Source organism: Balaenoptera ricei, chromosome 2 (assembly GCF_028023285.1).
Source record: "Balaenoptera ricei isolate mBalRic1 chromosome 2, mBalRic1.hap2, whole genome shotgun sequence".
In the NCBI taxonomy this organism is placed as follows: domain Eukaryota; kingdom Metazoa; phylum Chordata; class Mammalia; order Artiodactyla; family Balaenopteridae; genus Balaenoptera; species Balaenoptera ricei.
Window position 1 is genome coordinate 56,788,609 of NC_082640.1, and position 22,181 is coordinate 56,810,789.

Sequence of the window (22,181 nt, forward strand, 5' to 3'; positions counted from 1 at the left end):
GGCGGGCTGATAGCGACCTGCAGTTGCCTACAGGAAAGATGCAGCACGGCACTTCTCAAGGGGCTAAGGAACTGCGGACCAAGTGCGTCTTCTCACCAACTAGACCAAATCACTTTCCGTGACCCCGTGGGAATGCCCACAATGGGAAGTGTTGGGCTTCAGCAACCATGACACAGGTTGGAACACCAGAGCAGAATTTAGGCCACCACCTCGCCCACGTATCGGCAAGTTTCCAACTGGCAGGGTTCGTGGCCCTGACAACTGGGAAAACGCTCAAATGATACACAGCCTCTTCCTAAGTGCCCTCCTCCTGCATGCCGGGCGACTCGACACTATTGGAAGCCACAGACATCATGCGAACACGGGGACACTGAACACCAGGGAAGACAGACCGCAAGCCTGTCTGCTTTGATGATGCCCACCCCACCCCATGCATCCTGGCAATTCTCCACTGCCACAGAGACACTACCGAGGAACTCACAGCGATCAAATGCACTGTTCCTGAGGACCACAGACAGACTTTCAACGGAAGACCTCTGCCACACGAGGGGACCTGGAAGCTTGAAAGGGCACAGTGGCTGTCCACGACAGCACACCTGGCATCACAACAGTGCCCCCATCTCTGCCCCACCCACGGACTGCTGCAGATAAACCTCAGGCTGTTCGAACGGCCTGCATGCCAAACTGGCTGGCGGTGTCATGCCCTCCCGGGAGAAACACTTTTGCTTTGCACATTCCCAAACAAGGGAAGAAAGCAGCCAATAGGGATGTTCGCATAACTCACCTACCTCCAAGGAGGCCGGCACAGACGCCTCACAATGTCGATCTTCTCTACGTCTCCCAAGACACCATTTGGGTGTCATTCCTCCGGCAATGGGATGACAACTCTACACAGGTTACCTACCTCACCTCATGCACTTGACTGACAAAGCCACCCCCTCCATAGGCAGCTGATGCCAGCCCATCACGAACACGACTCATCCTTGGGAATCCAAGGCCAGCACCTGCAACCCAATTATGACAGCCTATTCCACGACCTCACAAAGGACCTGTCCTCATCATCCCTTACCTTCCTGTCCAGGCCATCAGCGACCACGCAGGTTTAAATGCAGCACTCGATCCTCACCCCACTCCACGATGCCCCACTTGGCACCAACACTGTGCTGGGTGTTAAAGTAGAGGAGAAGACAAGGGCAGCAGTGTGGCCTAATCCATCAGCCCCTTTCCGCCGACGCCCTACCCGAGCCCAACCCCGCCCAATTCTCCAGCCTCACTAGGGACTCAAAAACCTCACTGTGCAAAACACTAGGACAGGGAGGGCCACAGGCCTGGCCTCAGGCTCCAGGCACAAACCAGGGACGCTTGCTCATTTTGGCTTCCAAAATAAACACACGAAACAGCATGCACGAAGCGTGATCCTGGCCAAAACACACCTATCCAATGGCAAGCACACTGAGCCTAGACCGGCACACACCCCGACTCTTAAGACCAGCAAGAGAGCCTGCCCCTTCGCATTCCTTCAACCGCCTTTCAGCAGGGACCCGAGATACACAGATAAGCCAGCTTATGTGCAGACACGGTCGATCCTCAGACAGGAGCCCCTCCAATACTGGAGTCCTTGGTGGTATTTGCGTGCATGTCGGCAGGGGACACTGGCCCTCACTCCTAACAGTCCCCTACACCCGAGAGAGGAAACGTGCTGAACCTCAGTTTCGATAAGGAGACGGTAGAGTGTTCTCACCCATTCTGTTCAGAGTTTCCAAGGAATGCATACAAGGGTGTCATCATCGATCCAAGCACATGCTGAGATGCTGCAGAACACAACTGGGCAGTGCGTGGGGCTCTGCAGGGGAGCCATGAGCCTGGGATACCCCAAAAGCCTGGAGAATCCATAGCCCTCAGGCCACTCAACAAGACGAACAATCAAGCCACTCTTGCAGCCATTGGGCCCATCTGAGGAAAACCTAATATCTAATGGCACATCTTGGGGTGGTTGAATACCTACCGTCCTGAGTTATCCGCGACCATGCTCGGGAACATGGCCCCGCCTCACTTTTTCCAGTTCTTCTTAGCACCTCCAGTCATCAGAGCACACGAAGATATTCTTGTTGTTGCCGACGGCGAGGCTTGCCCAGCAACTGCACCTGGGAAGTGGACTGGTGTCCTCAGAGGACATGATCCATACAAACATTTACCTGGGCTTGAGCTCTGAAACTGCTTCCCAAGGACCTCTATCCCTTACCGAGAATTGACTGCATGTCTGATAGTACGACTGCAGGAAGTTAGGCACATACATTGGCCGGTGTGTGAGAGGCTGTATTTGTGTGTTCACGCGTGTGGGCGTGTGTGACTGTGACTGCGCACGCAGACGCTCTTGTGGGTTTCTCTGTGTGCCGCTGACTACGCGTCTTGGTCTCTGTGTGTCCCTGTAGCCCTGTGAAGAGGCGTCCAACGGTAAACGCCATAGTTTATACAGAACACCCTGGCTAGACCCCCAACTGAAAGGAGAAAGCCCCCTGTCAGCTTCCAGAGGCCGCATGCAAACTTTAACCCCCAGGGGCTGTTGAAATACTCCACGGACTCCCACTCTCGCACAGCCACGCCTTCTGACCAGAGCACAAAGACTGGATGAGACCTGCCTCCCGGCCGTGGGTGTGACATCTACGTGCAACTCGAGAACCTGCCAGCTACCAGCACATCTGATGTGCACTTGGGGTCACTCCCAGCACTTTCGGAAGCAAGGGAACTCCCATGGGTGAGCCGACACCGACCTACAGCATTCTACTGGCAAGATGCAGCCTGAAACCACTCAAGGGGCTAAAGAACATCGAACAAAGTGCAACTTCTCGCCAACTAGGCCTAATCACTTTCCTTGGACCCGTGGGAATGCCCACCACAGGAAGCAGTGGGCTTCAGCAGCCATGACCCATGTTGGAACCCCACAGCGGAAACTAGGCCACCTTCCCGGCCATGTCTCAGGCAGCTCCCATCCTGCAAGGTTTGCGGCCCTGACCCCTAAGGAACCGCTCAAACGCTCAACAGCCTCGTCTACCGTGCCCTACTCCAGCCAGCAGGGCGACGCGTCCCTACTGGAAGACACAGACATCTTCCGAACACGGGAACCCTGAACACCAGGGAAGACAGACGGCAAGCCTGTCTGCTTTGAAGATGCTGATCCCACCTGAGGCATCCTGGAAATTCTCCACTGCCACAGTGGCAGCACCGAGGAACTCACAGTGATCAAAGGCATGGTCTCCGAGGACCACAGATATACTTTCAACGGAAGACCTCTGCCATCTGAAAGGGAACAGTGGCTGGCCTTGGCAGTGCACCAGGGATGGCAACAGTGCCCCCTTCTCTGCCCCGCCAACGGACTGCTCTGGATAAAGCTCTGGCTATTCGAAAGGCCTGCATGCCACACGGGCCGGCCGCGTCATGCCCTCCGGCAGAAACATTATCGCTTTGCACATTCCCAAAAGAGGGAAAAGAGCGACCAAAGGGCTTGTTTGCATAACTCACCTCCCCCCAAGAAGGCCGGCACAGATGGCTCAGCATGTCCATCTTCTCTATGTCCCGCAAGACACCCGTGGGGAGTCACTCCTCTGGAAACGGGATTGCAACTCTTCACAGGTAACCTACCTCACTGCATCCTCATGAACTGCCAAAGCCATCCCCACCATAGGCAGCTGATGCCAGGCCATCACGAACAAGACACATCCTTGGGAAGCCGAGGCCAGCGCCTGCAACCCAATGATGACAGCCCATCCCACGACATCACACAGGACCTGTCCTCATGATACCTTACCTTTCTCTCCAGGGCAGCAGCCACTACACAGGCTTAAATGCAGCACTCGATCGTCACCCCACTCCACGATGATCCACATAGCGCCAACAGTGTGCTGGCAGCTTCAGGGGCAGCACCGAGGCCTAATCCATCAGCCCCCTTCCACCATCACCAAATTCCATCCAACCCCCGCCCACTGCTCCAGCCCCACCTGGCACTCAAGAACCTCACCGCACCAAACACAACAACAGAGAGGGCCACAGGCCTGGCCTGAGGCTGCAGGCTCCAACCAGGGAAACTTGCTCATTTTGGCTTCCAAAATCAACCACCGAAGCGGCATGCACAAAGCATGATCCTGGTCAAAACACACTTCTCCAAGCTGAAAGCTCACTGGGCCCACACCAGCACACACTCTGACTCTGAAGACTAGCAGGAGACCCTGCCCCCTTGCATTCCCTCACGGCCTTTTAGCAGGGACCACGGATTCATAGATGACCCAGCTTATGGGCAGACACAGTCGACCCTCAGACAGGAGCCCCTCCAATGTGAGAGCCCTTAGTGGTATTTGCATGCATGTCAGCAGGGGATGTTGGTCCTCACTGCTAACTGTCCCCTACCCCCGAGAGGAAACCTGCTGGACCTCAGTTTCCATGAGGAGACCGTAGAGCTTTCTCACTCATTTTGTTCAGATTTTCCAAGGAATGCATACAAGGGTGTCATCATCGATCCAAGCACATGCTGGGACGCTGCAGAACACAAACGGGCAGGCCGTGGGTCTCTGCAGAGGAGCCATGACCCAGAAGTACTCCAACAGCCTGGGGAATCCACAGTCCTCAAGCCACTCAGCAAGACCAACAATCAATCCACTCTTGCAGCCATTGGACCCATCTGAGGAAAACCTAATAGCCAGTGGCACATCTTAGTATGGGTGAATGCTACTGTCCTGAGTTATCCCCAGCCACGCTCAGCAACGTGCGCCTGCTCCACTTTTTCCAGTTCCCCTTAGCACATCCAGTTATCAGACAACACGAAGGTCTTCTTGTCTTTGCCGACGGCCAGCCTTACCCTGCAACTGCACCTGAGAAGTGGACAGAAATCAGGCAGGCTTCTGAATTGCACCAGACTCCTCAGAGAACATGATTCTTGTGAAAATTTACCTGCGTGTCAGCCCGGAACCTGCTTCCCAAGTACCACTATCCCTTACCGAAAACTGATTGCGTGTCCCATAGCACGACTGGAGGAAGTTAGGCATGTATGTTGGCCGGTGTGTGAGACGCTGTATGTGTGTATTCACGCGTGTGGGCGTCTGTGACTGTGACTGAGCAAGAAGATGCACTCGTGGGTTCCGGTGTGTGCCGCTGAATACGCGTCTTGGTCTCTGGGTGTCCCTGTGCCCCTCTTCAGACACGTCCAACAGTAAACGCCATAGTTTATACACACCATCCTGGTTGGACCCCCAACTGAAAGGAGAAAGACCCCTGTCAGCTTCAAGAGGCCACATGCGAACTTTGACCCCTAGGGACTGTTGAAATAGTGCACAGACTCCCGCTCTCTCACAGCCACGCCTTCTGACCAAAGCACAAAGACTGGACGAGACCTGCCTCCCGGCCGTGGCTGTCACATCTATGTGGACCTGGAGACCCTGCCACCTACCAGCACATCTCACGTGCCCTTGGGGTCACTCCCAGCACTCCCGGAAGCAAGGGAACCTCCCAGGGGCGGGCTGATAGCGACCTGCAGTTGCCTACAGGAAAGATGCAGCACGGCACTTCTCAAGGGGCTAAGGAACTGCGGACCAAGTGCGTCTTCTCACCAACTAGACCAAATCACTTTCCGTGACCCCGTGGGAATGCCCACAATGGGAAGTGTTGGGCTTCAGCAACCATGACACAGGTTGGAACACCAGAGCAGAATTTAGGCCACCACCTCGCCCACGTATCGGCAAGTTTCCAACTGGCAGGGTTCGTGGCCCTGACAACTGGGAAAACGCTCAAATGATACACAGCCTCTTCCTAAGTGCCCTCCTCCTGCATGCCGGGCGACTCGACACTATTGGAAGCCACAGACATCATGCGAACACGGGGACACTGAACACCAGGGAAGACAGACCGCAAGCCTGTCTGCTTTGATGATGCCCACCCCACCCCATGCATCCTGTCAATTCTCCACTGCCACAGAGACACTACCGAGGAACTCACAGCGATCAAATGCACTGTTCCTGAGGACCACAGACAGACTTTCAACGGAAGACCTCTGCCACACGAGGGGACCTGGAAGCTTGAAAGGGCACAGTGGCTGTCCACGACAGTACACCTGGCATCACAACAGTGCCCCCATCTCTGCCCCACCCACGGACTGCTGCAGATAAACCTCAGGCTGTTCGAACGGCCTGCATGCCAAACTGGCTGGCGGTGTCATGCCCTCCCGGGAGAAACACTTTTGCTTTGCACATTCCCAAACAAGGGAAGAAAGCAGCCAATATGGATGTTCGCATAACTCACCTACCTCCAAGGAGGCCGGCACAGACGCCTCACAATGTCGATCTTCTCTACGTCTCCCAAGACACCATTTGGGTGTCATTCCTCCGGCAATGGGATGACAACTCTACACAGGTTACCTACCTCACCTCATGCACTTGACTGACAAAGCCACCCCCTCCATAGGCAGCTGATGCCAGCCCATCACGAACACGACTCATCCTTGGGAATCCAAGGCCAGCACCTGCAACCCAATTATGACAGCCTATTCCACGACCTCACAAAGGACCTGTCCTCATCATCCCTTACCTTCCTGTCCAGGCCATCAGCGACCACGCAGGTTTAAATGCAGCACTCGATCCTCACCCCACTCCACGATGCCCCACTTGGCACCAACACTGTGCTGGGTGTTAAAGTAGAGGAGCAGACAAGGGCAGCAGTGTGGCCTAATCCATCAGCCCCTTTCCGCCGACGCCCAACCCGAGCCCAACCCCGCCCAATTCTCCAGCCTCACTAGGGACTCAAAAACCTCACTGTGCAAAACACTAGGACAGGGAGGGCCACAGGCCTGGCCTCAGGCTCCAGGCACAAACCAGGGACGCTTGCTCATTTTGGCTTCCAAAATAAACACACGAAACAGCATGCACGAAGCGTGATCCTGGCCAAAACACACCTATCCAATGGCAAGCACACTGAGCCTAGACCGGCACACACCCCGACTCTTAAGACCAGCAAGAGAGCCTGCCCCTTCGCATTCCTTCAACCGCCTTTCAGCAGGGACCCGAGATACACAGATAAGCCAGCTTATGTGCAGACACGGTCGATCCTCAGACAGGAGCCCCTCCAATACTGGAGTCCTTGGTGGTATTTGCGTACATGTCGGCAGGGGACACTGGCCCTCACTCCTAACAGTCCCCTACACCCGAGAGAGGAAACGTGCTGAACCTCAGTTTCGATAAGGAGACGGTAGAGTGTTCTCACCCATTCTGTTCAGAGTTTCCAAGGAATGCATACAAGGGTGTCATCATCGATCCAAGCACATGCTGAGATGCTGCAGAACACAACTGGGCAGTGCGTGGGGCTCTGCAGGGGAGCCATGAGCCTGGGATACCCCAAAAGCCTGGAGAATCCATAGCCCTCAGGCCACTCAACAAGACAAACAATCAAGCCACTCTTGCAGCCATTGGGCCCATCTGAGGAAAACCTAATATCTAATGGCACATCTTGGGGTGGTTGAATACCTACCGTCCTGAGTTATCCGCGACCATGCTCGGGAACATGGCCCCGCCTCACTTTTTCCAGTTCTTCTTAGCACCTCCAGTCATCAGAGCACACGAAGATATTCTTGTTGTTGCCGACGGCGAGGCTTGCCCAGCAACTGCACCTGGGAAGTGGACTGGTGTCCTCAGAGGACATGATCCATACAAACATTTACCTGGGCTTGAGCTCTGAAACTGCTTCCCAAGGACCTCTATCCCTTACCGAGAATTGACTGCATGTCTGATAGTACGACTGCAGGAAGTTAGGCACATACATTGGCCGGTGTGTGAGAGGCTGTATTTGTGTGTTCACGCGTGTGGGCGTGTGTGACTGTGACTGCGCACGCAGACGCTCTTGTGGGTTTCTCTGTGTGCCGCTGACTACGCGTCTTGGTCTCTGTGTGTCCCTGTAGCCCTGTGAAGAGGCGTCCAACGGTAAACGCCATAGTTTATACACAACACCCTGGCTAGACCCCCAACTGAAAGGAGAAAGCCCCCTGTCAGCTTCCAGAGGCCGCATGCAAACTTTAACCCCCAGGGGCTGTTGAAATACTCCACGGACTCCCACTCTCGCACAGCCACGCCTTCTGACCAGAGCACAAAGACTGGACGAGACCTGCCTCCCGGCCGTGGGTGTGACATCTACGTGCAACTCGAGAACCTGCCAGCTACCAGCACATCTGATGTGCACTTGGGGTCACTCCCAGCACTTTCGGAAGCAAGGGAACTCCCATGGGTGAGCCGACACCGACCTACAGCATTCTACTGGCAAGATGCAGCCTGAAACCACTCAAGGGGCTAAAGAACATCGAACAAAGTGCAACTTCTCGCCAACTAGGCCTAATCACTTTCCTTGGACCCGTGGGAATGCCCACCACAGGAAGCAGTGGGCTTCAGCAGCCATGACCCATGTTGGAACCCCACAGCGGAAACTAGGCCACCTTCCCGGCCATGTCTCAGGCAGCTCCCATCCTGCAAGGTTTGCGGCCCTGACCCCTAAGGAACCGCTCAAACGCTCAACAGCCTCGTCTACCGTGCCCTACTCCAGCCAGCAGGGCGACGCGTCCCTACTGGAAGACACAGACATCTTCCGAACACGGGAACACTGAACACCAGGGAAGACAGACAGCAAGCCTGTCTGCTTTGAAGATGCTGATCCCACCTGAGGCATCCTGGAAATTCTCCACTGCCACAGTGGCAGCACCGAGGAACTCACAGTGATCAAAGGCATGGTCTCCGAGGACCACAGATATACTTTCAACGGAAGACCTCTGCCATCTGAAAGGGAACAGTGGCTGGCCTTGGCAGTGCACCAGGGATGGCAACAGTGCCCCCTTCTCTGCCCCGCCAACGGACTGCTCTGGATAAAGCTCTGGCTATTCGAAAGGCCTGCATGCCACACGGGCCGGCCGCGTCATGCCCTCCGGCAGAAACATTATCGCTTTGCACATTCCCAAAAGAGGGAAAAGAGCGACCAAAGGGCTTGTTTGCATAACTCACCTCCCCCCGAGAAGGCCGGCACAGATGGCTCAGCATGTCCATCTTCTCTATGTCCCGCAAGACACCCGTGGGGAGTCACTCCTCTGGAAACGGGATTGCAACTCTTCACAGGTAACCTACCTCACTGCATCCTCATGAACTGCCAAAGCCATCCCCACCATAGGCAGCTGATGCCAGGCCATCACGAACAAGACACATCCTTGGGAAGCCGAGGCCAGCGCCTGCAACCCAATGATGACAGCCCATCCCACGACATCACACAGGACCTGTCCTCATGATACCTTACCTTTCTCTCCAGGGCAGCAGCCACTACACAGGCTTAAATGCAGCACTCAATCGTCACCCCACTCCACGATGATCCACATAGCGCCAACAGTGTGCTGGCAGCTTCAGGGGCAGCACCGAGGCCTAATCCATCAGCCCCCTTCCGCCATCACCAAATTCCATCCAACCCCCGCCCACTGCTCCAGCCCCACCTGGCACTCAAGAACCTCACCGCACCAAACACAACAACAGAGAGGGCCACAGGCCTGGCCTGAGGCTGCAGGCTCCAACCAGGGAAACTTGCTCATTTTGGCTTCCAAAATCAACCACCGAAGCGGCATGCACAAAGCATGATCCTGGTCAAAACACACTTCTCCAAGCTGAAAGCTCACTGGGCCCACACCAGCACACACTCTGACTCTGAAGACTAGCAGGAGACCCTGCCCCCTTGCATTCCCTCACGGCCTTTTAGCAGGGACCACGGATTCATAGATGACCCAGCTTATGGGCAGACACAGTCGACCCTCAGACAGGAGCCCCTCCAATGTGAGAGCCCTTAGTGGTATTTGCATGCATGTCAGCAGGGGATGTTGGTCCTCACTGCTAACTGTCCCCTACCCCCGAGAGGAAACCTGCTGGACCTCAGTTTCCATGAGGAGACCGTAGAGCTTTCTCACTCATTTTGTTCAGATTTTCCAAGGAATGCATACAAGGGTGTCATCATCGATCCAAGCACATGCTGGGACGCTGCAGAACACAAACGGGCAGGCCGTGGGTCTCTGCAGAGGAGCCATGACCCAGAAGTACTCCAACAGCCTGGGGAATCCACAGTCCTCAAGCCACTCAGCAAGACCAACAATCAATCCACTCTTGCAGCCATTGGACCCATCTGAGGAAAACCTAATAGCCAATGGCACATCTTAGTATGGGTGAATGCTACTGTCCTGAGTTATCCCCAGCCACGCTCAGCAACGTGCGCCTGCTCCACTTTTTCCAGTTCCCCTTAGCACATCCAGTTATCAGACAACACGAAGGTCTTCTTGTCTTTGCCGACGGCCAGCCTTACCCTGCAACTGCACCTGAGAAGTGGACAGAAATCAGGCAGGCTTCTGAATTGCACCAGACTCCTCAGAGAACATGATTCTTGTGAAAATTTACCTGCGTGTCAGCCCGGAACCTGCTTCCCAAGTACCACTATCCCTTACCGAAAACTGATTGCGTGTCCCATAGCACGACTGGAGGAAGTTAGGCATGTATGTTGGCCGGTGTGTGAGACGCTGTATGTGTGTATTCACGCGTGTGGGCGTCTGTGACTGTGACTGAGCAAGAAGATGCACTCGTGGGTTCCGGTGTGTGCCGCTGAATACGCGTCTTGGTCTCTGGGTGTCCCTGTGCCCCTCTTCAGACACGTCCAACAGTAAACGCCATAGTTTATACACACCATCCTGGTTGGACCCCCAACTGAAAGGAGAAAGACCCCTGTCAGCTTCAAGAGGCCACATGCGAACTTTGACCCCTAGGGACTGTTGAAATAGTGCACAGACTCCCGCTCTCTCACAGCCACGCCTTCTGACCAAAGCACAAAGACTGGACGAGACCTGCCTCCCGGCCGTGGCTGTCACATCTATGTGGACCTGGAGACCCTGCCACCTACCAGCACATCTCACGTGCCCTTGGGGTCACTCCCAGCACTCCCGGAAGCAAGGGAACCTCCCAGGGGCGGGCTGATAGCGACCTGCAGTTGCCTACAGGAAAGATGCAGCACGGCACTTCTCAAGGGGCTAAGGAACTGCGGACCAAGTGCGTCTTCTCACCAACTAGACCAAATCACTTTCCGTGACCCCGTGGGAATGCCCACAATGGGAAGTGTTGGGCTTCAGCAACCATGACACAGGTTGGAACACCAGAGCAGAATTTAGGCCACCACCTCGCCCACGTATCGGCAAGTTTCCAACTGGCAGGGTTCGTGGCCCTGACAACTGGGAAAACGCTCAAATGATACACAGCCTCTTCCTAAGTGCCCTCCTCCTGCATGCCGGGCGACTCGACACTATTGGAAGCCACAGACATCATGCGAACACGGGGACACTGAACACCAGGGAAGACAGACCGCAAGCCTGTCTGCTTTGATGATGCCCACCCCACCCCATGCATCCTGGCAATTCTCCACTGCCACAGAGACACTACCGAGGAACTCACAGCGATCAAATGCACTGTTCCTGAGGACCACAGACAGACTTTCAACGGAAGACCTCTGCCACACGAGGGGACCTGGAAGCTTGAAAGGGCACAGTGGCTGTCCACGACAGCACACCTGGCATCACAACAGTGCCCCCATCTCTGCCCCACCCACGGACTGCTGCAGATAAACCTCAGGCTGTTCGAACGGCCTGCATGCCAAACTGGCTGGCGGTGTCATGCCCTCCCGGGAGAAACACTTTTGCTTTGCACATTCCCAAACAAGGGACGAAAGCAGCCAATAGGGATGTTCGCATAACTCACCTACCTCCAAGGAGGCCGGCACAGACGCCTCACAATGTCGATCTTCTCTACGTCCCCCAAGACACCCTTTGGGTGTCATTCCTCCAGCAATGGGACGACAACTCTACACAGGTTACCTACCTCACCTCATGCACTTGAACTGCCAAAGCCACCCCCTCCATAGGCAGCTGATGCCAGCCCATCACGAACACGACTCATCCTTGGGAAGCCAAGGCCAGCACCTGCAACCCAATTATGACAGCCTATTCCACGACCTCACAAAGGACCTGTCCTCATCATCCCTTACCTTCCTGTCCAGGCCATCAGCGACCACGCAGGTTTAAATGCAGCACTCGATCCTCACCCCACTCCACGATGCCCCACTTGGCACCAACACTGTGCTGGGTGTTAAAGTAGAGGAGCAGACAAGGGCAGCAGTGTGGCCTAATCCATCAGCCCCTTTCCGCCGACGCCCAACCCGAGCCCAACCCCGCCCAATTCTCCAGCCTCACTAGGGACTCAAAAACCTCACTGTGCAAAACACTAGGACAGGGAGGGCCACAGGCCTGGCCTCAGGCTCCAGGCACAAACCAGGGACGCTTGCTCATTTTGGCTTCCAAAATAAACACACGAAACAGCATGCACGAAGCGTGATCCTGGCCAAAACACACCTATCCAACGGCAAGCACACTGGGCCTAGACCGGCACACACCCCGACTCTTAAGACCAGCAAGAGAGCCTGCCCCCTCGCATTCCTTCAACCGCCTTTCAGCAGGGACCCGGGATACACAGATAAGCCAGCTTATGTGCAGACACGGTCGATCCTCAGACAGGAGCCCCTCCAATACTGGAGTCCTTGGTGGTATTTGCGTGCATGTCGGCAGGGGACACTGGCCCTCACTCCTAACAGTCCCCTACACCCGAGAGAGGAAACGTGCTGAACCTCAGTTTCGATAAGGAGACGGTAGAGTGTTCTCACCCATTCTGTTCAGAGTTTCCAAGGAATGCATACAAGGGTGTCATCATCGATCCAAGCACATGCTGAGATGCTGCAGAACACAACTGGGCAGTGCGTGGGGCTCTGCAGGGGAGCCATGAGCCTGGGGTACCCCAAAAGCCTGGAGAATCCATAGCCCTCAGGCCACTCAACAAGACAAACAATCAAGCCACTCTTGCAGCCATTGGGCCCATCTGAGGAAAACCTAATATCTAATGGCACATCTTGGGGTGGTTGAATACCTACCGTCCTGAGTTATCCGCGACCATGCTCGGGAACATGGCCCCGCCTCACTTTTTCCAGTTCTTCTTAGCACCTCCAGTCATCAGAGCACACGAAGATATTCTTGTTGTTGCCGACGGCGAGGCTTGCCCAGCAACTGCACCTGGGAAGTGGACTGGTGTCCTCAGAGGACATGATCCATACAAACATTTACCTGGGCTTGAGCTCTGAAACTGCTTCCCAAGGACCTCTATCCCTTACCGAGAATTGACTGCATGTCTGATAGTACGACTGCAGGAAGTTAGGCACATACATTGGCCGGTGTGTGAGAGGCTGTATTTGTGTGTTCACGCGTGTGGGCGTGTGTGACTGTGACTGCGCACGCAGACGCTCTTGTGGGTTTCTCTGTGTGCCGCTGACTATGCGTCTTGGTCTCTGTGTGTCCCTGTAGCCCTGTGAAGAGGCGTCCAACGGTAAACGCCATAGTTTATACACAACACCCTGGCTAGGCCCCCAACTGAAAGGAGAAAGCCCCCTGTCAGCTTCCAGAGGCCGCATGCAAACTTTAACCCCCAGGGGCTGTTGAAATACTCCCCGGACGCCCACTCTCCCACAGCCACGCCTTCTGACCAGAGCACAAAGACTGGACGAGACCTGCCTCCCGGCCGTGGGTGTGACATCTACGTGCAACTCGAGAACCTGCCAGCTACCAGCACATCTGATGTGCACTTGGGGTCACTCCCAGCACTTTCGGAAGCAAGGGAACTCCCATGGGTGAGCCGACACCGACCTACAGCATTCTACTGGCATGATGTAGCCTGAAACCACTCAAGGGGCTAAAGAACATCGAACAAAGTGCAACTTCTCGCCAACTAGGCCTAATCACTTTCCTTGGACCCGTGGGAATGCCCACCACAGGAAGCAGTGGGCTTCAGCAGCCATGACCCATGTTGGAACCCCACAGCGGAAACTAGGCCACCTTCCCGGCCATGTCTCAGGCAGCTCCCATCCTGCAAGGTTTGCGGCCCTGACCCCTAAGCAACCGCTCAAACGCTCAACAGCCTCGTCTACCGTGCCCTACTCCAGCCAGCAGGGCGACGCGTCCCTACTGGAAGACACAGACATCTTCCGAACACGGGAACACTGAACACCAGGGAAGACAGACGGCAAGCCTGTCTGCTTTGAAGATGCTGATCCCACCTGAGGCATCCTGGAAATTCTCCACTGCCACAGTGGCAGCACCGAGGAACTCACAGGGATCAAAGGCATGGTCCCCGAGGACCACAGACAGACTTGCAACGGAAGACCTCTGCCATGTGAGGGGACTTGGAAGCCAGAAAGGGAACAGTGGCTGGCCTTGGCAGCGCACCAGGGATGGCAACAGTGCCCCCTTCTCTGCCCCGCCAACGGACTGCTCTGGATAAAGCTCTGGCTATTCGAAAGGCCTGCATGCCACACGGGCCGGCCGCGTCATGCCCTCCGGCAGAAACACTATCGCTTTGCACATTCCCAAAAGAGGGAAAAGAGCGACCAAAAGGCTTGTTTGCATAACTCACCTCCCCCCAAGAAGGCCGGCACAGATGCTTCAGCATGTCCATCTTCTCTATGTCCCGCAAGACACCCGTGGGGAATCACTCCTCTGGAAACGGGATTGCAACTCTTCACAGGTAACCTACCTCACTGCATCCTCATGAACTGCCAAAGCCATCCCCACCATAGGCAGCTGATGCCAGGCCATCACGAACAAGACACATCCTTGGGAAGCCGAGGCCAGCGCCTGCAACCCAATGATGACAGCCCATCCCACAGGACCTGTCCTCATGATACCTTACCTTTCTCTCTAGGGCAGCAGCCACTACGCAGGCATAAATGCAGCACTCGATCGTCACCCCAATCCACGATGATCCACTTAGCGCCAACAGTGTGCTGGCAGCTGCAGGGGCAGCACCGAGGCCTAATCCGTCAGCCCCCTTCCGGCATCACCAAACTCCATCCAACCCCCGCCCACTGCTCCAGCCCCACCGGGCACTCAAGAACTTCACCGCACCAAACACAACAACAGAGAGGGCCACAGGCCTGGCCTGAGGCTCCAGGCTCCAACCAGGAAACCTTGCTCATTTTGGCTTCCAAAATCAACCACCGAAGCGGCATACACAAAGCATGATCCTGGGCAAAACACACTTCTCCAAGCTGAAAGCTCACTGGGCCCACACCAGCACACAGTCCAACTCTGAAGACTAGCAGGAGAGCCTGCCCCCTTGCATTCCCTCAATGGCCTTTAGGCAGGGACCGCGGATTCATAGATGACCCAGCTTATGGGCAGATACGGTCGACCCTCAGACAGGAGCGCCACCAATGCTGGAGCCCTTAGTGGGGTTTGCATGCCTGTCAGCAGGGGACGTTGGCCCTCACTCCTAACTGTCCCGTACCTCCGAAAGAGGAAACGTGCTGGACCTCAGTTTCGATGAGGAGACGGTAGGGCGTTGTCACTCATTTTGTTCAGATTTTCCAAGGAATGCATACAAGGTTGTCATCATCGATCCAAGCACATGCTGGGATGCTGCAGAACACAAACGAGCAGGCCTTGGGGCTCTGCAGAGGAGCCATGACACAGAAGTACTCCAAGAGCCTGGGGAATTCACAGTCCTCAGGCCACTCAGCAAGACCAACAATCAATCCACTCTTTCAGCCATTGGGCTCATCTGATGAAAACCTAATATCCAATGGCACATCTTAGTATTGGTGAATGCCTACCGTCCTGAGTTACCCACAGCCACGCTCAGCAACGTGCGCCTGCTCCACTTTTTCCAGTTCTCCTTATCACATCCAGTCATCAGACAATGCGAAGGTCTTCTTTTCTTTGCCGACGGCCAGCCTTACCATGCAACTGCACCTGAGAAGGCGACAGAAATCACACAGATTTCTGAATTGCACCAGGGTCCTCAGACAAAATGATTCTTGGGAAGATTTTCATGGGCGTGAGCCCGAAACCTGCTATCCCTTACCGAAAACTGATTGCGTGTCTCACAGCATGACTGGAGGAAGTTAGGCACGTACGTTGGCTGGTGTGTGAGACACTGTATGTTTGTGTTCACGCGTGTGGGCATGTGTGACTGTGACTGTGCACGTGGACGCTCTTGTGGGTTTCTCTGTGTGCCGCTGACTACGCGTCTTGGTCTCTGTGTGTCCCTGTGGCCCTGTGAAGGGGCGTCCAACAGTAAACGCCATAGTTTATACACAGCACCCTGGTTAGACCCCCAGCTGAAAAGAGAAACACCCCTATCAGCTTCAATAGGCCGCATGCAAATTTTGACCCCAGGGGGCTCTTGAAATAGTCCACGGACTCCTGCTCTCCCACAGCCACGCCTTCTGACCAAAGCACAAAGACTGGACGAGACCTGCCTCCCAGCCATGGGTGTCACATCTACGTGCATCTTAAGACCCTGCCAGTTACCAGGACATCGGATGTGCCCTTGGGGTCACTTCCAGTACGTCCAGAAGCAAGTGAACTCCCATGTGTGGTCTGATAATGACCTGCAGCCGTCTACTGGCAAGATGCAGTCTGAAACCACTCAAGGGGCTAAGGAACTTCGGCCCAAGGGCCTCTTCTCGCCAACTAGAGCAAATCACTTTCTGAGACCCCGTGGGAATGCCCACAACAGGAAATGTTGGGCTTCAGCAACCATGACACAGGTTGGAACCCCACAGCAGAAATTAGGCCACCTTCCCGGCCACGTATCGGCAAGCTTCCAACCAGCAGGGTTCGTGGCCCTGACCACTGAGGAAATGCTCAAACGATACACAGCCTTATCCTAAGTGCCTTCCTCTTTCCCACAGGGCAACTCAACCCTACTTGAAGCCACAGACATCATGCGAACATGGGGACACTGAACACCAGGGAAGACAGACCACAAGCCTGCCTGCTTTGATGATGCTCACCCCACCCCATGCATCCTGGCAATTCTCCACTGCCACAGCGACACTACCGAGGAACTAACAGTGATCAAAGGCACTGTCCCAGACGACCACAGACAGACTTTCAACGGAAGACCTCTGCCATGGGAGGGGACTTGGAATCCTGAAATGGAACTGTGGCTGGCCACAGCAGGGCACCAGGCATGGCAACATTGCCCCCATCTCTGCCCCACTAATGGACTGCTCCGAATAAAGCTCTGGCTATTCGAACGTCCTGCATGCCACACGGGCCGGCCGTGTCATGCCCTCCGGGAGAAAAATTATCGCTTTGAACATTCCCAAAAGAGGGAACAAAGCGACCAAAGGGCTTGTTCGCATAACTCACCTACCCCCAAGGAGGCCGGCACAGATGCCTCAGCATGTCCATCTTCTCTAGGTCCCGCAAGACACCCTTTTCGAGTCATTCTTCTGGCAATGGAATCGCAACTCTACACAGGTTACCTACCTCACCACATCCTTATGAACTCCCAAAGCCATCCCCTTCATAGGCAGTTGGTGTAAGCCCATCATGAACAGGACACCTCCTTGGGAATCCGAGGCCAACACCTGTAACCCAGTGATTACAGGCCATCCCACGACACCACACAGGACCTGTCTTCATGATGCCTTGCCTTCCTCTCCAGGCCACCAGCCACCATGCAGGCTTAAATGCAGCACTCGGTCCTAACCCCATTCCCTGATGACACACTTAACACCAACACTGTGCCGGGTTCTGCAGTAGAGGAGCTGACATGGGCACCACTGAGGCCTGATCCATCAGCCCCCTTCCGCCGACGCCCAACCCCAGCCCACACCCACCCATTGCTCCAGCCCCAGCGGGCACTCAAGAACCTCTCCGCGCCAAACGTAACAACAGGGAGGGCCACAGGCCTGGCCTGAGGCTCCAGGCTCCAACCAGGGAAGCTTGCTCATTTTGGCTTCCAGAATCAACCCCACAAGTGGCATGCACAAAGCACGATACTGGCCAAAACATACCTCTCCAAGCTGCATGCTCACTGGGCCTACACCAGCACACACTCTGACACTGAAGACCAGGAGGAGAGCCTGCCCCCTCACATTCCCTCAACGGTCTTTCAGCAGGGACCTGGGATTAATAGACAACCCAGCTTATCGGCAGACACAGTCGACCCTCAGACAGGAGCCCCTCCAGTGCTGGAGCCCTTAGTGGTGTTTGCTTGCATGTCAGCAGGGGACGCTGGTCCTCTCTCCTAACTGTCCCATACTCCCGAGAGAGGAAACGTGCTGGACCTCAGTTTCGATGAGGAGACGGTAGAGCGTTCTCACTCATTTTGTTCAGATTTTCCAAGGAATGCATACAAGGGTGTCAACATCGATCCAAGCACATGCTCGGACTCTGCCGAACACAACTGGGCAGGCCATGGTGCTGTTCAGAGGAGCCATGAGCCCAGGGTACTCCAAAAGCCTTGGGAATCCATAGCCCTCAGGCCACTCAGCAATAGCAACAGTCAATACAATCTTGCAGCCATTGGGCCCGTCTAAGGAAAACCTAATATCCAATGGCACATCTTGGGGTAGTTGAATGCCTACCATCCTGAGTTATCCACGTCCACACTAGGCAACATGGGCCCACCTCACTTTTTCCAGTTCTCCTCAGCACCTCCAATCATCAGAACACGCAAACGTCCTCTTGTCTTTGCTGACGGCCAGCCTTGCCAAGCAACTGCACCTGAGAAGTGGATAGAAATCACGCAGGATTCAGAATTGGACCAGGGTCCTCAAAGAACACGATTCATGCGAACATTTGCCTGGGCTCGAGCCCTGAACCTGGTTCACAAGGACCTCTATCCCTTACCAAGAACTGAATGTATGTCTGACAGCACGACTGCAGGAAGTTAGGCACGTACGTTGCCCGGGGTGTGTGAGGTTGTATGTGTGCATTTCCACGTGTGCGTGTGTGTGACTGTGACTGCACACGAGGACGCTCTTGTTGGTTTCTGTGTGTTCCTGTGAATCCGCGTCTTGGTCTCTCTATGTCCCTGTGGCCCTCTGCAGAGAAGTTGAACAGTAAAAGCCACTGTTTATACACAGCACCCTGGCTTTGGACCCCCCCCCCCGAATGGAGAAAAACCCCTGTCAGCCTCAAGAGGCCGCATGCGAACTTTGACCCCCCGGGGCTGTTGAAATAGGCCATGGACTCCTGCTCTCCCACAGCCACGTCTTCAGACCAACGCACAAAGACTCGACGAGACCTGCCTCCCGGCCGTGGGTGTGACATCTACCTGGACCTGGAGACCCTGCCAGGTAGTAGCACATCTGATGTGCAATTGGGGCCACTCCCAGCGCTTTTGGAAGCAAGGGAACCTCCCATGGATGGGGCCGATTTCTACCTACAGCTGGCTACAGGCAAGATGCAGCCCGGCACCTCTCAAGGGGCTAACGGACTTCAGCCCAAGTGCCACTTCTCACCAACTAGGGCAAGTCACTTTCCGTGGACCAGTGGGAATGCCCACCATGGGAAGTGGTGGTCTTCAGCAACCATGACCCAGGTTCGAACCCCACGGCAGAAACTAGGCCACCTTTCCAGCCACGTCTCGGCCAGCTCCCAGCCTGCAGGTTTCATGGCCCTGAACCCGGAGGAAATGCTCAAATGCTTGACAGCATCGTCCTAAGTGCCCTCCTCCTGCCCGCAGGGCATCTCGACCGTACTGGAAGCCACAGACATCATGTGAACACGGGGACACTGTACACCACGGAAGACAGACCACAAGCATATCTGCTTTGATGACGCCGACCCCTGCCCATGCATCCTGGCACTTCTCCATGGCCACAGTGACACTACTGAGGACCTCACAGAGATCAAAGGCACTGTCCCCGAGGACCACAGACAGACTTCCAGTGGAAGACCTCTGCCACGCGAGGGGAGCTGGAAGCCTGCCAGGGCACAGTGGATACACCCTCGAAGTTCCACGCCCAAAGCGGGAACCTGGACAAAACACACCTCTCCAAGCCGCGAGCTCACTGGGCCTAGACCAGCACACACTCCAACTCCTATGACCAGCAGGAGAGCCTGTCATCTCGCAATCTCTCACCGGCCTTTCACCAAGGACCTGGCATCATAGCGTACCCAGCTACTGTGCAGACATAGTCGACCCTCAGACAGGATCCCCTCCAATGCTGGCGCCTTGAGTGGTGTTTGCATACGTGTCAGCAAGGGAACGCTGGCCCTCACTCCTAACTGTCCCCTACCCCCAAGGGAGGCAACATGCTGGACCTCAGTTTCGATGAGGAGACGGTAGAGCGTTCTCACTCATTTTGTTCAGATTTTCCAAGGAATGCATACGAGGGAGTCATCATCCATCCGAGCATGTGCTGGGACGCTGCAGAACCCAACTGTGAGGCCAGGTGGATCTGCAGAGGATCCAGTGACCCCGGAGTACTCCAACAGCCTGGGGAATCCACAGCCCCCAGGCCACTCATTAAGAGAAAGAGTTAATCCACGCTTACAGTCACTGGGCCCATCCGAGGAAACCCTAATATCCAATAGCACATCTTGGGGTGGGGGAATGCCTACGGCCCTGAGAGATCCATGGCCAGGTTCAGCACCCTGGCCCCGCCCCACTTCTTTCGTGTCTCCCTCATACCTCCAGTCATCATACCACGCGAAGGTGTTCTTGTGTTAGCGGACGGCCAGCCTTGCCTGGCAACTCCACCTGAGAAGAGGACAGAAATCACACGTGGGCTTCAGAATTGGACCCGAGTCCTCACAGAAGAAGATTCATGCCAATGTTTACCTGAGGGTAAGCGCTGCACCTGCTTCCAACTAACCCTTTCCCTTAGGGAGGACTGAATGCGTGTCTGATGGCAGGAGTGTAGGACATTAGTCACTTACGTTTGCCTGTATGTGTTTGTTCGTTTGTGTTTTTGTGTTTGTAGTGAAGTGGCATTCCTTCTACACATCACCGTGACCTGTGCTATGTGAAATGCAAAGCATTCCCATGCACACTATGATTTGTGCTTCATGCCAGGAACTGCAGCCTAAGTCAAAATCTTCACATTTTTTTCAAACCTTCTTATTTTTCATTTTTCATACTTTTTATCCTATGTTATATTCTCCCATGAAAAGGTATCACTGCCCTTCTCAACACATAATTTGTACCTCTCACCTGATATGTTCATGGACTTTTAAAAACCCTTAAGCAATGTCCCTCACAGAGTTCCTTTTTTAAAATATTATCTTTATTTTGCCAACAAACACATGAAAGGATGCTCAACATCACTAATCATTAGAGAAATGCAAATCAAAACTACAGTGAGGTATCACCTCACATCAGTCAGAATGGCCATCATCAAAAAATTTATAAACAGTAAATGCTAGTGAGGGTGTGGAGAAAAGAGAACCCTCCTGCACTGTTGGTGGGAATGTAAATTGATACAGCCACTATGGAGAACAGTATGGAGGTTCCTTAAAAAACTAAAAATAGAACTACCATACGACCCAGCAATCCCACTACTGAGCATATACCCTGAGAAAACCATAATTCAAAAAGAGTCATGGGGGCTTCCCTGGTGGTGCAGTGGTTGAGAATCTGCCTGCCAATGCAGGGGACACGGGTTAGAGCTCTGGTCTTGGAAGATCTCACATGCCGCGGAGCAACTGGGCCCATGAGCCACAATTACTGAGCCTGCGCGTCTGGAGGCTGTGCTCCGCAACAAGAGAGGCCGCGATAGTGAGAGGCCTGTGCACCACGATGAAGAGTGGCCCCCGCTTGCCACAACTAGAGAAAGCCCTCACACAGAAACAAAGACCCAACACAGCCATAAATAAATAAATAAATAAATAAATAAATAAATAAATAAATAAGGTATTTAAAAAAAAAAGAGTCATGTACCACAATGTTCATTGCAGCTCTATTTACAATAGCCAGGACATGGAAGCAACCTAAGTGTCCACTGACAGATGAATGGATAAAGAAGATGTGGCACATATATACAATGGAATATTACTCAGCCATAGAAAGAAATGAAATTGAGTTATTTGTAGTGAGGTGGATGGACCTAGAGTGTGTCATATAGAGTGAAGTAAGTCAGAAAGAGAAAAACAAATATCATATGCTAATACATATATGTTGAATCTAAAAAAAAAAAAAAGGTTCTGAAGAAGCTAGGCCAGGACAGAAATAAAGACACAGACATAGACAGTGTACTTGAGGACAGGGGGAGGGGGAATGGTAAGTTGAGACAAAGTGAAAGAGTAGCATGGA

General features: G+C 54.2%; 8 non-coding genes across 8 annotated transcripts; all 8 read right to left on the minus strand.

The window, feature by feature from the left end:
• Positions 1–1,701: 1,701 nt before the first annotated feature.
• LOC132360910 (small nucleolar RNA SNORD116) lies at positions 1,702–1,794 on the minus strand. The gene has a single exon (XR_009501229.1). It is a non-coding gene; the product is annotated as a small nucleolar RNA SNORD116 (small nucleolar RNA).
• A 2,626-nt stretch (positions 1,795–4,420) lies between these two features.
• LOC132361839 (small nucleolar RNA SNORD116) lies at positions 4,421–4,513 on the minus strand. The gene has a single exon (XR_009502105.1). It is a non-coding gene; the product is annotated as a small nucleolar RNA SNORD116 (small nucleolar RNA).
• Positions 4,514–7,202: 2,689 nt separating this feature from the next.
• Positions 7,203–7,295, minus strand: LOC132360912 (small nucleolar RNA SNORD116). Its single transcript, XR_009501231.1, has one exon. It is a non-coding gene; the product is annotated as a small nucleolar RNA SNORD116 (small nucleolar RNA).
• A 2,626-nt stretch (positions 7,296–9,921) lies between these two features.
• On the minus strand, positions 9,922–10,014 carry LOC132361840 (small nucleolar RNA SNORD116). Its single transcript, XR_009502106.1, has one exon. It is a non-coding gene; the product is annotated as a small nucleolar RNA SNORD116 (small nucleolar RNA).
• A 2,690-nt stretch (positions 10,015–12,704) lies between these two features.
• On the minus strand, positions 12,705–12,797 carry LOC132360913 (small nucleolar RNA SNORD116). Its single transcript, XR_009501232.1, has one exon. It is a non-coding gene; the product is annotated as a small nucleolar RNA SNORD116 (small nucleolar RNA).
• A 2,637-nt stretch (positions 12,798–15,434) lies between these two features.
• On the minus strand, positions 15,435–15,527 carry LOC132361755 (small nucleolar RNA SNORD116). The gene has a single exon (XR_009502024.1). It is a non-coding gene; the product is annotated as a small nucleolar RNA SNORD116 (small nucleolar RNA).
• A 2,676-nt stretch (positions 15,528–18,203) lies between these two features.
• On the minus strand, positions 18,204–18,296 carry LOC132361745 (small nucleolar RNA SNORD116). The gene has a single exon (XR_009502014.1). It is a non-coding gene; the product is annotated as a small nucleolar RNA SNORD116 (small nucleolar RNA).
• A 1,891-nt stretch (positions 18,297–20,187) lies between these two features.
• Positions 20,188–20,280, minus strand: LOC132361833 (small nucleolar RNA SNORD116). Its single transcript, XR_009502099.1, has one exon. It is a non-coding gene; the product is annotated as a small nucleolar RNA SNORD116 (small nucleolar RNA).
• Positions 20,281–22,181: the final 1,901 nt, after the last annotated feature.